Here is a 15009-nt window from a genome sequence, read left to right as displayed (position 1 = left end):
TGATGTTGTGTTTTCGTCTTCACCTGATTTTGGTTATATTATACTAGTACTGTAGAATCATTTATTTTTATTGATGCTTTTAACATTTTTTTTAAAAATACAATAAACCTGACTAACATCTATGAATTAGCAGAAACGTTGCGCTGGTACACAGTATCATTTTATTTTGTATACATTGTACATGTGTATACCATATTAACACCCCTCCTTTAAAAAAAATTAAAGAAAACTGGTAACCTTTTTCATCAGGTTTTCTACGTTATAAATATATTTCCTAACAATTTCACATGTTCTGAAATCTTTGTGTGGGAAAAAAAGTTTCTGGAAGAAGTATTGTAATTTGCTTCTACTCCAGCCATCAGTCTTCGTAATGAGATCTATCTTTCAATCCCTCACTTTCACTTTTTTCTGCATTGTATATTTTTATACCCCCCGCAAACGAAGTTTAGGGGGGTATATTGGAATCACCATGTCCATCTGTCCGTCTGTCTGTCTGTCTGTCTGTCTCTAGACGAGATTTTGACCGGACAATTTCTCAAAATCAGTAGTAGTAGTAGTAGTATTTATTTGGTATCATTGTCATCATACATAAAACAATTACACATAAGTGATCTTACAAAGATGAAAGCTGGTAATCAAGATTTTATAAATAAATAATTTAACATGACTAGATAGATACCAGGATAACCCATTAAAGCTCAAGAGCTTATTTCCAATGGGGTCCTATCTTAAATAACTTAAAAAAATAAATAACAATATTCCATCATCAAAGCACTATAATACTTTTGGCACAATAATTTTAGCATACACATCTAAATTAGGTTTAAGTATGACAACATTGACATTATCAATAAAATGTAAAATATATTTATAAACTAGTACTGAAACATATCACTTTCATGTTCTAAAATGCCTTTTTGTAAGATAAAACTCTTTACTTGTTTCTTAAAAGTACTCTTTCCTTTTGTACACTTAATAGAGGCTGGTAAAAAATTCCAGTCCTTTATGCCATTATAATAAAAAGTGTCTGTTTGACATGTTTTCACATGAGGTATAAAAAAATCTTCATTAGAGGATGCTCTGGTGTTGCGTGAAGACACAGCTGATCTTAGAGTAAAATTTTCTGATAAGTAAGATGGCGCATAGCCATGGTATATATTATAAACATGGTTTAATCTGAGTTGTCTTACCCGATCTTCTACATTCAACAAATTCAATGTACTAAGGACTTTATAGTTTATGGTATGCAAAGGGGATAGATTAAGTATAAATCTCACTATTTTGTTTTGGCATATTTGTAATTTCTTTTTAAGACTCTTTGATAAACCTGCATACCATGCACAGCTGGCATAATCTAAGTGACATTGTACAAGAGCAGAACATAAAAGCATTTTACTTCTTATATCTAAAAAACGAGCTTGTCTGTATAAAAAACGCAACCTATTGTTAACTTTTTTAACAATGGACTCACTAATAAATTCGCCACTCAAAAATTGATCAATTAAAATTCCTAAGTATTTAACTTTTTCCATAGAATGAATTGTGTGACCATTGCACTCAATGTGAAAATCTTGAACCTTTGTAAGTTTCTTTCTTGATCCAAATAAAATACATTCAGTTTTTCCCAAGTGAAGTGATAACTTATTATCCACTAACCAGTTTGAACATTGTTTTAAGACAGAACTAAGTTTTCTTGAAATAAAATCTACATTTTTATGTGCAAATAAAATTTCACTGTCATCTGCATATAAAATAAGTTTACAGTCAGGATCAATACTAGAAGCCATATCATTGACATAGATTAAAAATAGTAGAGGGCCTAAAATACGGCCTTGAGGTACCCCACATTTTACTACATCTGGGTCAGACATAACATTTTCTAATTGTACAAATTGCTTTCTATTTGACAAGTAAGATCTAAACCAGTCTGTATTTCTTAATCCAATGGCATTAAGTTTTCTACATAAAATTTCATGATCTACAGTATCAAAAGCCTTTTGAAGGTCGAGCATGACCATACCTGTATATAAACCTTTTGATGTATTTCCTTTTATAAAATCATACAAATGTATTAGACAAGTTTCAGTAGAAAAATGTCCTCTAAAACCAGAAAGAAATTCATACAAAATTTTATATTGATCTAAAAATTTAACAAGTTGCGAATGAACAGCTCTCTCTAAAACCTTAGAAACAATACTTAAAATACTAACAGGTCTGTAATTACCAACATCAAGTGAACTACCTTTTTTATACAGAGGTTTGATTCTAGCTATTTTCATATCATCGGGAACAATACCAGAAGTGATAGACAAATTTATAATATAAGTAATGGGTATTTTCAAAAAATTTGCTCCATCTCTAACAAATCTAGCTGGAATCTCATCCAGACCTGTACTCTTGTTAGGATTGAGTTTTAAAAGCTCTTTATAAATAAAATCCTCATGTACAGTTTTGAGTGTAAAATTGCAATTTTCAACTTTTTTCTTCTGATAAAATGATAAAAAGTTTACAGAGTTTGTATTAAAAATATTTAAACACTTTGGTAATTTCTGCACCAGTGTTGAAGCAACATTTGTAAAAAATTCATTAAAATAATTACAAACAGTTTTGGGATCATGACATACTTTATCCTCTATATTTAAGGAAATCTTAATATCTTGATTTTGTTTATTCTTGAAACCGATATCCTTTAGGTGTTGCCAGAGTTTTTTTGGATTGTCCTTATCCTCCTCGATTTTGTTGGAAAAATAATCTGACCTTGCTTTTTAGCTCACCTCAACGAAGTTGGGGGAGCTTATGTAATACCCTCGGCGTCGGTGTCGGCGTTGGCGTCCCAGGTTAAGTTTTTTGGAGCAGTTTTCTTTTTAAGTACTTCTATGTCCTATATTGATTAGACATGCATGGAAGATGCTTCTAATGTGTTTCATTGTACCAGTCAAAGTTTCAGATGCTGCAATTTCAGCAAAGGAATGGCTAGGTTAATGTTTTTGGAGCAGGTTAACATTTTTGGTGCAGGTTTCATTTCCAAGTAACTATAAGCCCTATGTTGACCAAACTTGCATGGTTGATACATCTAAGGATGCATACTACTGGGCTTGCTTCGGATGCTGAATCTGACCTACATTTTCCGGATGAGTGAACAGGTTAAAGTTTTTGGTGCAGGTTTCATTTCCAAGTAACTATAAGCCCTATGTTGACCAAACTTGCACGGATGATACATCTAAGGATGCATACTATCAGGCTTGCTTCGGATGCTGAATCTGACCTACATTTTCCGGTTGAGTGAACAGGTTATATTTTTTTTGGTGCAGGTTTCATTTCCAAGTAACTATCAGCCCTATGTTGACCAAACTTGCATGGATGATACATCTAAGGATGCATACTATCAGGCTTGCTTCAGATGCTGAATCTGACCTACATTTTCCGGTTGAGTGAACAGGTTAAATTTTTTTGGGCAGGTTTTATTTCAAAGTTACTATAAGCCCTATGTTGACCAAACTTGCATGGATGATACGTCTAAGGATGCATACTATCAGGCTTGCTTCGAATGCTGAATCTGATCTACAATGTACATTTTCCGGTTGAGTGAACAGGTTAAAGTTTTTGATGCATAATTCATTTCCAAGTAACTATGACTTCTTTAATGACCAAACTTGCACGGATGATACATCTAAGGATGCATACTACCGGGCTTGCTTCAGATGCTGAATCTGACCTACATTTTCTGGTTGAGTGAACAGGTTAAAGTTTTTGGTGCAGGTTTCATTTCCAAGTAACTATAAACCCTATGTTGACCAAACTTGCATGGATGATACATCTAAGGATGCATACTACCAGGCTTGCTTCGGATGCTGAATCTGACCTACATTTTGTGGATGAGTGAAAATGTTAGTTTGTGATGAATGTATCATTTCCAATTAACTATGAGCCCTATAATGAGCAAACTTGCATGGACGATACATCTTAGGATGCACACTAATGGACTTACTTTGGATGCTGAATTCGACATACATTTTTTCAGATAATAGACCAGGTAAAAGTTATGGGTGCAGGTCAATTACCAAAAAACTTGAAGGCTTATATAACATTGTATAAACCAAACCAAACTTGCACAAATGTTGCATCAGGAGATGAAAACTCTCAAATTTGCTTCAGATGCTTAATTTTAATTACATTTTCATGAACAACTAGTTTAAAAATTTTTTATGTAGGTCTATTTCGATGTATTCGATCAAAATTGCTTAAATATTTTCATTTCTGGAATGTACACTTTTTGTTGGTTAATTGTGTGACTTTGCCTTACTCAAAGACAACATTCGTTGAGGTGAGCTCTGTAATCTCTGATTACCTATGTTTTAATTTCTCTTTGAGTCTTATTTCTTAACTCGCAAAAAAGTTTATAATGTTCTTTTTGTCCTGATTTTCGGTGTTGGTACAGGGCCTGGTCCCTTTCACTGATAAGGTCCAAAATTTGTTGGGTGATCCATGGCTCGGTGCGTTGCTTAAGCCTAACTTCTTTTATGGGGGCAATTTCATCCAGAACTTTATTAAAAAATTTTTGGAAACTTTTCCACGATTCATTCACACAGTTTGAAAAACATTGATTCCATTCCTCTTGTATTAATTTTTCTTGTAGAATTTCTGGACTGTAGTTCTATAGTGATCTCAATTTTACAGTGTTATGATGTTTGAAGTGTCCTTTCGATATGCGTCGAGAACAGTAAATAATGGAATGGTCGCTGAGTCCCGTTGATATAGTGTCGAATTGCATTAGGTTTTCTTTTCTGTTTGTTAAAATGTGGTCAATTGTTGTACTTGTTACGTCTGTGATTCTCATAGGTTTATCTATTATCTGTTGTAGATCAAAAATGTTCAAGATTTGAGCATATGCTTTATACAAAGGATGTGCTGGCTTAAAATCAATATTAAAATCACCAAAAATGTATGTTTCATATTCGGCTCTCAAGGATTGGAGACTGTTTTCAAAATGTTCCAAAAAGTCAGATTGATTTGGTGGCCTATAGTAGATTCCAATTTGGATAGGTTTTGTTTTTGGCAAGAATATGTTGATAAAGATTGCTTCTAAGTTGTTTGGGTCAGGTAGTCGAGAAAAAGCGTATTTATTTAATATGTAAAGACAAACTCCCCCTCCGGTTCGACACCGATCTCTCCTAAGAATGGAATAACCATCTATGTTAATCTCACTGTCCAAAACCGATTCATCTAACCATGTTTCTGTAACTCCTATCACTGCTGGTTTAGATTTAGATGCTAAAAGTCGAAGTTCAGATATTTTTGGCAATATCGATCTGACATTAAGATGAATAAAATGCATTCCTTTTTGTTTAAAACATTCAAAGTGTAAGTCATTCTCTTCATTGTTGATTTTTGTTTCATAATGTTTAGGTCCTGGATTGACTTCTATTCCTCCTATACATAATAGTATCTTCCAAAACGATTTTCTATGAGTGGATAATCTAGGTTTGTTAAAGTTATTTGTTTCAAGTCTGAACCATATGAAAATAACAAGTTTTTCATCAAGCTGACTCTTGATTGTTACACTAAAATCGAAATGTTCACCTGGATTATATGTACTGTTTCGTACTGTGTCTTTGTCATTTTTGAAAGAAGTGAACAAATTTGTTGTTTTTTCTTGTCGAAAGACACTAATTGACTGATGCTTGGGTTCTTGAGTTTGCAGGAGTACTACTGTTATAATGTATAAACAGATTCCGAGGCGCCATATTTGTTTATGTTGACTACAATCCGGAAGTAGGTCGTTCATGGGTAGACAACTCTTGCTCTTGTATATTTCCTTGAAGAAAATTATCTACTTCAAAAAATTGAGTCTTTACCTATCTGGCCTTTCGTTGATGCTTAAATAACTTATATGGGATATCACAACTGCAGTCTCATGCTATTTGTATTCAGTAAATCACTGTTTGTTTTGATTTTAGCTGGACTGTTTACGGAGGCCGTTTCTCCCGCGCATCGGGTTCGGTCCGATCTATTGGAAGGATTTGTCTGAAAATTTATACACATATTATTCACCATATGAAGGTTTGCACCCGCTATTTTCATCTTGATTGGATGATTATGTATGAAAATATGATGTTCGAGATTTGAATTTTACAGGTGTTTTTTTTCATTTTTATTTTGTGGTCTTGTACAGACCGTTTCTCACAAACTATTGCAAGGATTTATCTGAAAATTCGCACACTTATAATTCACCATATGAAGGTGCATCTGGAATTTTCAACTTTATTTGTATATTTTTCTGCATTTTACAGGTTTTACTTTTTATTTAAATTGACTTGTTCATTGTTGGCTCATTTATAAGGTTTGAGAGATAGAATCTAAAATATCTGTACAAAAATGTGACCTAGTACAGCTTAAAACAACTCATTAAAACTAAAAAAAAGAAAGATCATCAAGTGTTTAAAACAGTTTTTACATTACATAGAAGATAATGTAAATTCATTTGTCTTTTGGGAATAATGACTGGACATGCATCCAGTTAAAGATAAATTAATGAGTTTGGTGTTGAAGGTTGTTAAGGCATATCTCTTATCAAGCGTGTGTGTGTTATCAAATCTTCAGGGAAGAAGGCACAAGAATTAAAGATCTCTCTTCTCTTATTCTCTTAATTTTAATTTATTGTCTGTCAAAGCACTTCATTACTGGATGACCAGCTTTTTATTTTCAAAATGAATTTGATATATCAAGATTAATTTGATTTTGTATAATGATTTTTTTTCAACAATTAGTTTGCAATGTGTCATGACACAGTGTATATTTATACCCGCACTTTCGAAAGAAAGTTCGGGTATATTGTTGTTACTCATGTCCGTCCGTCCGTCCGTCTGTCACACTTTTCTTCCCTGAACTCCTCCTACATTTTTCACAGTAGCTTAATCATCCTTTGGGAGATGGTTGGGGGTGTCATGTAGATGTGCAGTAAGGTTTCGGAATTTTGATTTTGCCCCAGGGGAACAAATGGGGGTCGAAAAATGACGTTTTTTATACAAAAAGCCCCTTCTTCCCTGAACTCCTCCTACATGTTTCATAGTAGCTTAATCATCCTTTGGGAGATGGTTGGGGGTGTCATGTAGATGTGCAGTAAGGTTTCGGAATTTTGATTTTGCCCCGGGGGATCAAATGGGGGTCGAAAAATGACGTTTTTTATACAAAAAGCCCCTTCTTCCCTGAACTCCTCCTACATTTTACTCAGCAGCCTAATCATCTTTTAAGAGATGGTTCGTGGTGTCATGTAGATGTGCAGTAAGGTTTCGGAATTTTGATTTTGCCCCGGGGGATCAAATGGGGGTCGAAAAATGACGTTTTTTATACAAAAAGCCCAGTCTTCCCTGAACTCCTTCTATATTTTACTCAGCAGCCTAATCATCTTTTGAGAGATGGTTGGTGGTGTCATGTAGATGTGCAGTAAGGTTTCGGAATTTTGATTTTGCCCCGGGGGATCAAATGGGGGTCGAAAAATGACGTTTTTTGTACAAAAAGCCCCTTCTTCCCTGAACTCCTCTTACAATTTACTTAGCAGCCTAATCATCTTTTGAGAGATGGTTGGTGGTGTCATGTAGATGTGCAGTAAGGTTTCGGAATTTTGATTTTGCCCCGGGGGGTCAAATGGGGGTCGAAAAATGACATTTTTTATGCAAAAAGCCCCATCTTCCCTGAACTTCTCTTACATTTTACTTAACAGCCTAATCATCTTTTGTGGGATGATTAGTGGTGTCATGAAGATGTGCAGTAAGGTTTCGGAATTTTGATTTTGCCCCGGGGGGTCAAAAGGGGGTCGAAAAATGACGTTTTTTGTGCAAAAAGTCCCGTCTTCCCTGAACTCCTTCTACATTTTACTCAGCAGCCAAATCACCTTTTGGGGGATGATTGGTGGTGTCATGTAGATGTGCAGTAAGGTTTCAGAATTTTGAATTTGCCCCGGGGGATCAAATGGGGGTAGAAAAATAACGTTTTTCATACAAAGAGCCCTGTTTTCCCTGAACTCCTCTTACATTTTACTCAGCAGCCTAATCATCTTTTGGGAGATGGTTGGTGGTGTCATGTAGATATGCAGTAAGGTTTTTGAATTTAGATTTTGCCCCGGGGGGTCAAATGGGGGTCGGAAAATGACGTTTTTTGTGCAAAAAGCCCTGTCTTACTTGTAGTCTTCCTTAATGTTACTCAGAAGCCTAATAATCTTTTAGGAGGGTTAAATATTTTGAAAATTATGTAAAAAATCAACGTCAAGGGGTAACAAGATGTGTTTGTGAAATACTATGCGCCCCGCGTAGACAAAGTATGAAAAAGCTATTTTTAGCACATAGGTCACAGTCAAGGTCACAAGGTCATTGACCTTGGTGTTGTTTGTAAGAACTAAATTAGTGGTGTATGCATACTAAATATGAAGTTGTTATCTCCTATGGTTCAAAAGTTATGGTAAAAAGTAGAAAAAGCTATTTTCAGTATAAAGGTCACAGTTAAGATCACATGGTCATTGACCTTGGTGTTGATTGAAAGAACTTTATTAGTGGAGTATGCATACTAAATATGAAGTCCCTATCTCTTATGGTTCAAAAGTTATGGCAAAAAGTGGAAAAAGCTATTTTTAGCATATAGGTCACAGTCAAGGTCACAAGGTCATTGACCTTCATGTCATTTGAAGAAACTTTATCAGTGCAGTATGCATACCAAATATGAAGTCTCTATCTCCTATGGTTCAAAGGTTACGACAAAAAGTTGAAAAAGCCATTTTTAGTATAAAGGTCACAGTCAAGGTCACATGGTCATTGACCTTGGTGTTGTTTGAAAGAACCTTTTTAGTGAAGTATGCATACCAAATATGAAGTCCCTATCTCCTATGGTTCAAAAGTTATGACCAACACTTGAAAAACCTATTTTTAGCATACAAAAATATGCTCAAGGTCAAGGTCACAAGGTCATTGACCTTGATGTCATTTGAAAGAACTTTGTTAGAGGAGTATGCATACCAAATATGAAGTCTCTATCTCTTATGGTTCAAAAGTTTTGGCCAAGGTTAAACTTGACAACAGACAAACAGACAAACAGATAAACAGACAAACAGACAGGACAAAAACAATATGCGCCCCGAAAAAATTCGGGCGCATAAAAAAAACATTGCATGCTGGGAAACACCTTGAATTCTTATGTACATGTCAAATGTGAGAGTCATATCTCATCTCAATCAAAAGTTATAAGCAAATGCAACATTTTTGAAAAGTAGGTTAGGCTTGATCGCTTCAAGGTCAAGGTCACAGTGTAAAAGTATTTGGAAAGGTCTTATCACAGGTAATAATAAACATGCATTATGATATGAATGCCCTAACTTTTCTTTTTCAAAATGATGAATTTATAACAACTTAATTTTTTTGCAAGTTGGTCAAACTTCTAGGTCACATGTAAAAAAAAAACATGACATTCTCACAGGTAAATATACTAATAATAATTTTAATATGAATGTCTCTTCTCATTCAGTAGATATGACCGTGATAACCAAGATTAAATTTTTTGAGACAGATGGACTGAGTCTGACATACAAATGTACATATTTCTATATGAATTGGGTAAAATTGGCCCAGTGGTTCTAGAGAAGTTAAAAATGTAAAAAGTTTTCAGACAAACAGATGGACAACACGTCACGACAGACATTATATGCTAAGGAAACAAAAAAAGCTCAAATGAGTGTTTTGAAAGGGTTACAATATGGTTGGAGTATTTGAAAAGCTGTTTTTTTCTGCAGAGATATGCATGACCAACATATTTATGTTTTATATTTTCTTTAGTAATTTGTTTGTTTGTTGTGAATACATCTTCCCTCATATGGAGACACCACCAAATAATAATGAAGATAAGATGTGTTTGTGAAACACTGATGTCCCAGTATGGAAGCCTATGGCGAAGGTTGAAGTTTCTCAAATATATGTCAAACTCAAAGGTCAAGGGTTCAAATTGTTAGTATCAGAAGAAAGTCTTGTCACAAGGAATGCACATGTTAAATAAAGAAATCTCTAGTAATTCCTGTTCAAAAGTTAATTGCCAAGGTTAATTTTTTTTTAAGTGGTTCAAACTCTAGGGTCAAGGTCAAACATATTTATACCTGTTGACAGTTCAAAATGAATACAATATGTCATGATAAGTATGAAAGCCCTAGCACCTACTGATCAAAAATTAGGCAGAGTTTAAAGTTTGGTATTTTTCTTGTAAAAATGTGTATCCCATGTCAAGCGATCAGAGGTAAAAATTAATGGTACCCAAATAAAAGGTCTTATTAAATTGTCACAAGAAATAAACTTATAAAATGTAGAAGCTATATGTATTGCCCATCCCACTTAAAACTTATGGGCAAGCTAGCTAGGATTTAATTTTTGCAGACTTATAGACAGACATACTATAAACAAAAGAAACAAAATATGTATAATAATTAGTCAAATGGAAAAAAAATATACCATTTAACTGTAATCACAAAATAGATTGTTATTTCAGGGACAGGAAGTGGGTAGGAAGATTGGAATCCCCCCTCCCCCCCCCCCCATCTGGCATTTGCTTTGTTATTTAAACAAGACTATATACTGTAGCAAGTAAAAAATGACTCTTGACATCCTCTCCCTATAAACTTAGAAAACATTGACCTCACTATCATTGTTTTTTTGTTTGTTTATTTGTTTTCATTTTTTTTCTCCTGCTTGTCACGAAATTCTGGGCTGGAATTTTTTGACTGAGATGTGAACCCCCCTCCCTACTCCCGAAAAAAATTCTGGATCCGCACCAGTTTTGGCAGTAACTGAATGTCACATCAACAACGGGAGATAACTTCACAATATGAAATTCGTCTAGTGTGGCATGGGATGATCTTTGACCCTTTTTAAACTTTAACCTAATCGTTGACTTCTACTTACCGACCCCCTGTGTCTCGTAAACTTCATGAAATATAAAGCCAATTATAACACAAAATGAATTAATCCAATGCACACCAGACTGCAACCATGTGCCATTTTGGCGAACTTTCGTCGATTCCGTCACCTTATCAGATGAAGTGGGAATCGGCCGAGGTGTGCCAAATGGTGTTTAATCTATAAATATCATAATGGGTGACGCAACGTGATGTAATGTAGAAATTTACATGTTCACATGTATAGTACAAGAACAAATTTTAAATTAATTCATTACAAACGATATTAAATTTTAACAAACCTTTTCCATCTAGCCTATTCCAAAAAGTATGTGCTGTGTGATTGTGGTGTCGATGGGGGGGGGGGGGGGGGGGGGGGTAGTAAATTTAAAAAGGTCCAATTATTATCAAAAAATATATCAAAATCAAATTTCAGACGCGGATCCAGAATTTTTTTCCAGGGGGGGGGGGGGGGGGGCCACCGCCGACAAAAAAAAACCTATCCCAAAAATTGACAATAAAAAAAAACCTAAAGTAAATCTCACCCTAACGTCAAAAACCAATATCGTGAAGGTGGGGTGGGGGTAGTGGTGACTTCTATTGCCGCAAATGTTTAACTTTTCATACCTATTTTACACATATTCGTGTTTACCAGGGGGGGGGGGGGGGGATCTGCATTTTCCAAGGGGGGTCCATTGTAACTTTTTCCTTGTTTTAGTGTATACATTTTTTAACCTTGTAAATTCCAGGGGGGGGTCCTGACCCCCCCCCCCCCCGACAGATCCGTGCATGAATTTACATCATTAATAAAATTCAGACTGGTATATAATGAATTAAGCATGTGTAAAATAAGTATAAGACGTTCTGAGTTATAGGTCACAGGGTCTGAGAATTTCATAATCAATTTGATTAATACATGTAAATGATAGAGTTATTTTGATTATTTCCTTGGAAAGTCGCCCAATATGTAGGAGCGTGTATTTAGAGGCAAACACCTTAGTGCGGGTATTACTGTCTCATGACAGCATCTACATGTAGTTCTTTAATGCAGAAATAAAAAAATGTTACGATTGAATTACAATGTATAGGTATTGATGTTTCATTTGGTTGCACTTTTGTTTCACTCATTAAGAAACATGGAGAGAACGATCATAGGCATTCATGCCTGCTGTTCAATCCATTTCATTAAATGAATAAAATATATTTTAAACTAAGAAACATAATGAGCACTTATATTTTACTGTAAATTTTTATAAGTAAATAGTGAACGCCTCTAGATCCATAAAGTATTTTTGAATTGGCACCTTCTCTGAAAAACCCAGCGGGGGGTATTTGTCCCTATTGGACAGTTCTAGTTTTATTTGTCACATGCATTGTATTTACATTTTGCAAAATATGAAAAGATCAGGGTCTGGATCAATTACTGTGAATGTTGTACATGTTGATAAAGCCCTTATATTTACCCAATTGAACAGGTGTCATATAGTTTCTGACTTTTTTTTTTAACAGATACCCCGATATTTGAGCGATTATTCAAGCTCAGTTTTTAAAAACGCTTTTCATTTTCAAGTTTATTATAAACACAGATGCCGGGATATTGATCAGTTAAAGTTATAATATTGAACACATGGGTGTCGGAAGGAAATGGAAAGTCTGTGTTGGGGGGGGGGGATCGAAAGTGTGTGTGGGGGGGGGGGGGGGGGGTGGCTAAACCAACCAAAAAAGTAATTTCCAATTTTCAATGCCTATATAGTGTCTATTTGTGCATGAAAGGGGGCTACCCACGCCCACTCCGGTTTCGACACAGGAGCACCTACCGTTGTCCGTTAGCTCTGTCAACACCAGCGATTAATCCATGACTTATTACCTGTTTAAAAGATGTTAATAAAAAAAATTTGTTAAGGAATAACTTTCATTTTTTTTTAAATTTCATCAATTGAGTGGCTTGCGTAATAATTTTCATAAAAATCTTTTGGTCGTGGTTTGCGAAGATGGTCCCGCCCGCATGTGATTTCTTTTAAACTGCGCCTATCGATGAACTAATACATTCATGAAGAAAGAAATAGAGGATATATTTAATATTTTTGGTTGAATATGGAATTTATTTTACGAGTGGGACAGGATTTTTTAATATTTTCACGAATGTGAAGCAGGAGTGAAAAAATAAACAAAAATCCTGTCTCCCGAGTTTATTTTGAAAATGTAATCGTCTATTTAAAATACTACTGAGTGGCAGACTCACTACTTAAATCAAAAATGTAAAGTTCTGTGATATAAGTTTTATTTCTTTTTTAAATTCTGTATGTTAAATTTGAAACGAAGTCGTTACGGAAGTTAATCGATTTTTAGCGACAGGTATTGATTTCCAATGAAAGACGATTCATGCAAAGAATGCAAGAAGTGATTTTATTTCTTTTTATATAGGATAAAAAAGTTTTTTAGACGTTTATCGCAATCCTTTTGGAACTCTTTTACGGTTGAGAATCCATCTTAAAATTGTAAATCTTATTAATGTAGCGACATAAAAATTTGCATTTGAATTCGTTTTTCAAGTGACATAGAAAAAATCTTAATTCGTCATGTTTTCGTAGAATGACTAATGTATGTAATGTTTCATTGTTTACAACAATGTGCGCAAAAATGAAAATAGATTTAACCTCAATTGGCATTGATTTTAAACATCTTCATTTAATTCACGTTAAGTACATCGGATATAAATATAATAATGCAAGTTTTCTAATACAAAATTGTTTCCATTTACGTTCAACTATGTTTTGTATCTTGTGCATTGTGTCATGTGTGAATCTTACGTTTATCCTCGTTTGACGTCATCAATACATAAGGTAGGTAACTCTAGCGCAAGAGGGCGCGACTTTTTGGAATGTTGAATACCTGTACAGTTTGACTTACCTTATCTACTCAATATCCAAACACCATTTCTTGTCAAGCGTAAAACCTATTAAACAAGTAAAGAATATTCTTTTTTGTTTTAAACCAAAACTGCAGGAATTAATGAGATATGTGATATTGGTGACTCTCAATCACGTTCTGTACAGTCCGGGTCAAGTTTTCGTCGATTATCTTCTTCCCGTCCTCCCGTATAGCTTTTTTACAGAGGTCTAACGGTCAAGAATTTCAATTTGCTATTTGTGGACGAATGTCACGAATACCGTAGTTTACTACTTGTTTTATTATGCATATTTTGGATCGATGTTTGCGATATCTCATGCATTACACATAATTTAACAGAAGTGTGAGGCGCCATCAATTTAGGAGACGTCATTTCCACAGGCATTTTCACCGGAATCGTATCAGAGAAAAATCACTTTATTTCTCTTAGTTCTTCAAATATAAAGTCAGAAATCTAAATACCTTATAATAGAACAATTTAAAGATACATTTGAGAAAAATTGTCGAAAAATGTCACGAAGTTTAGAAAATTAATGAGTTAGATTTTCGATTCCGCATGCTTCAATTTTTTTTTGTTGTGCTCCGTACCTCTCCATTAGAGATATCTAATACCTACAATTTTAGTAGATTTTTTTTTCAAAATACAGAAAATCTGCCCAAAATTTATTAGAATCTTTAAGATACATATTTCTGTGAAATTTCATAACTACATGTATATGACGTCTGTAAGAGTAAATAATAGCACAGTCCACGTATTTTTTGAACGGCCCTCGTAAATGTATTATATTTAGCATGTACTACGATATTTGGCTGAAATTGATTTTTGAAAAAGTAAGCGTAAATTTGAATGAGCGAATTTCTGGAGGTTCCTATCATGTGTATATGTGCAAGGCATTTTGCACTGTATTTGAAAAAGCAGAAGTTTCTCTCCTCCAACAGTGCCAAAAAGAATAGCCAAATTTTATATGTTTACAGTAATTTGTATATTATGAATTCCCAATGATGAAAGTTTATTTCTAGGTCCTTCACAAATAGATAAAGGAGACAGCCTTGTTTTGTTCAATCAATGTTCAGTTGTTAAATATAGAAAAAGTTCAGCATAATCTTTAGGCAAGTTAGAGCTGTAAACATATTCCAGGAATTAGAAATTGACCAGAAAAATTGACTGTTCTTCC

Source organism: Saccostrea cucullata, unplaced genomic scaffold, assembly GCF_032062105.1.
Source record: "Saccostrea cucullata isolate Sc308-1 unplaced genomic scaffold, CSIRO_AGI_Scuc_v1 ctg5309, whole genome shotgun sequence".
Classification (NCBI taxonomy): domain Eukaryota; kingdom Metazoa; phylum Mollusca; class Bivalvia; order Ostreida; family Ostreidae; genus Saccostrea; species Saccostrea cuccullata.
Note: the sequence above shows the minus strand (reverse complement) of the source record.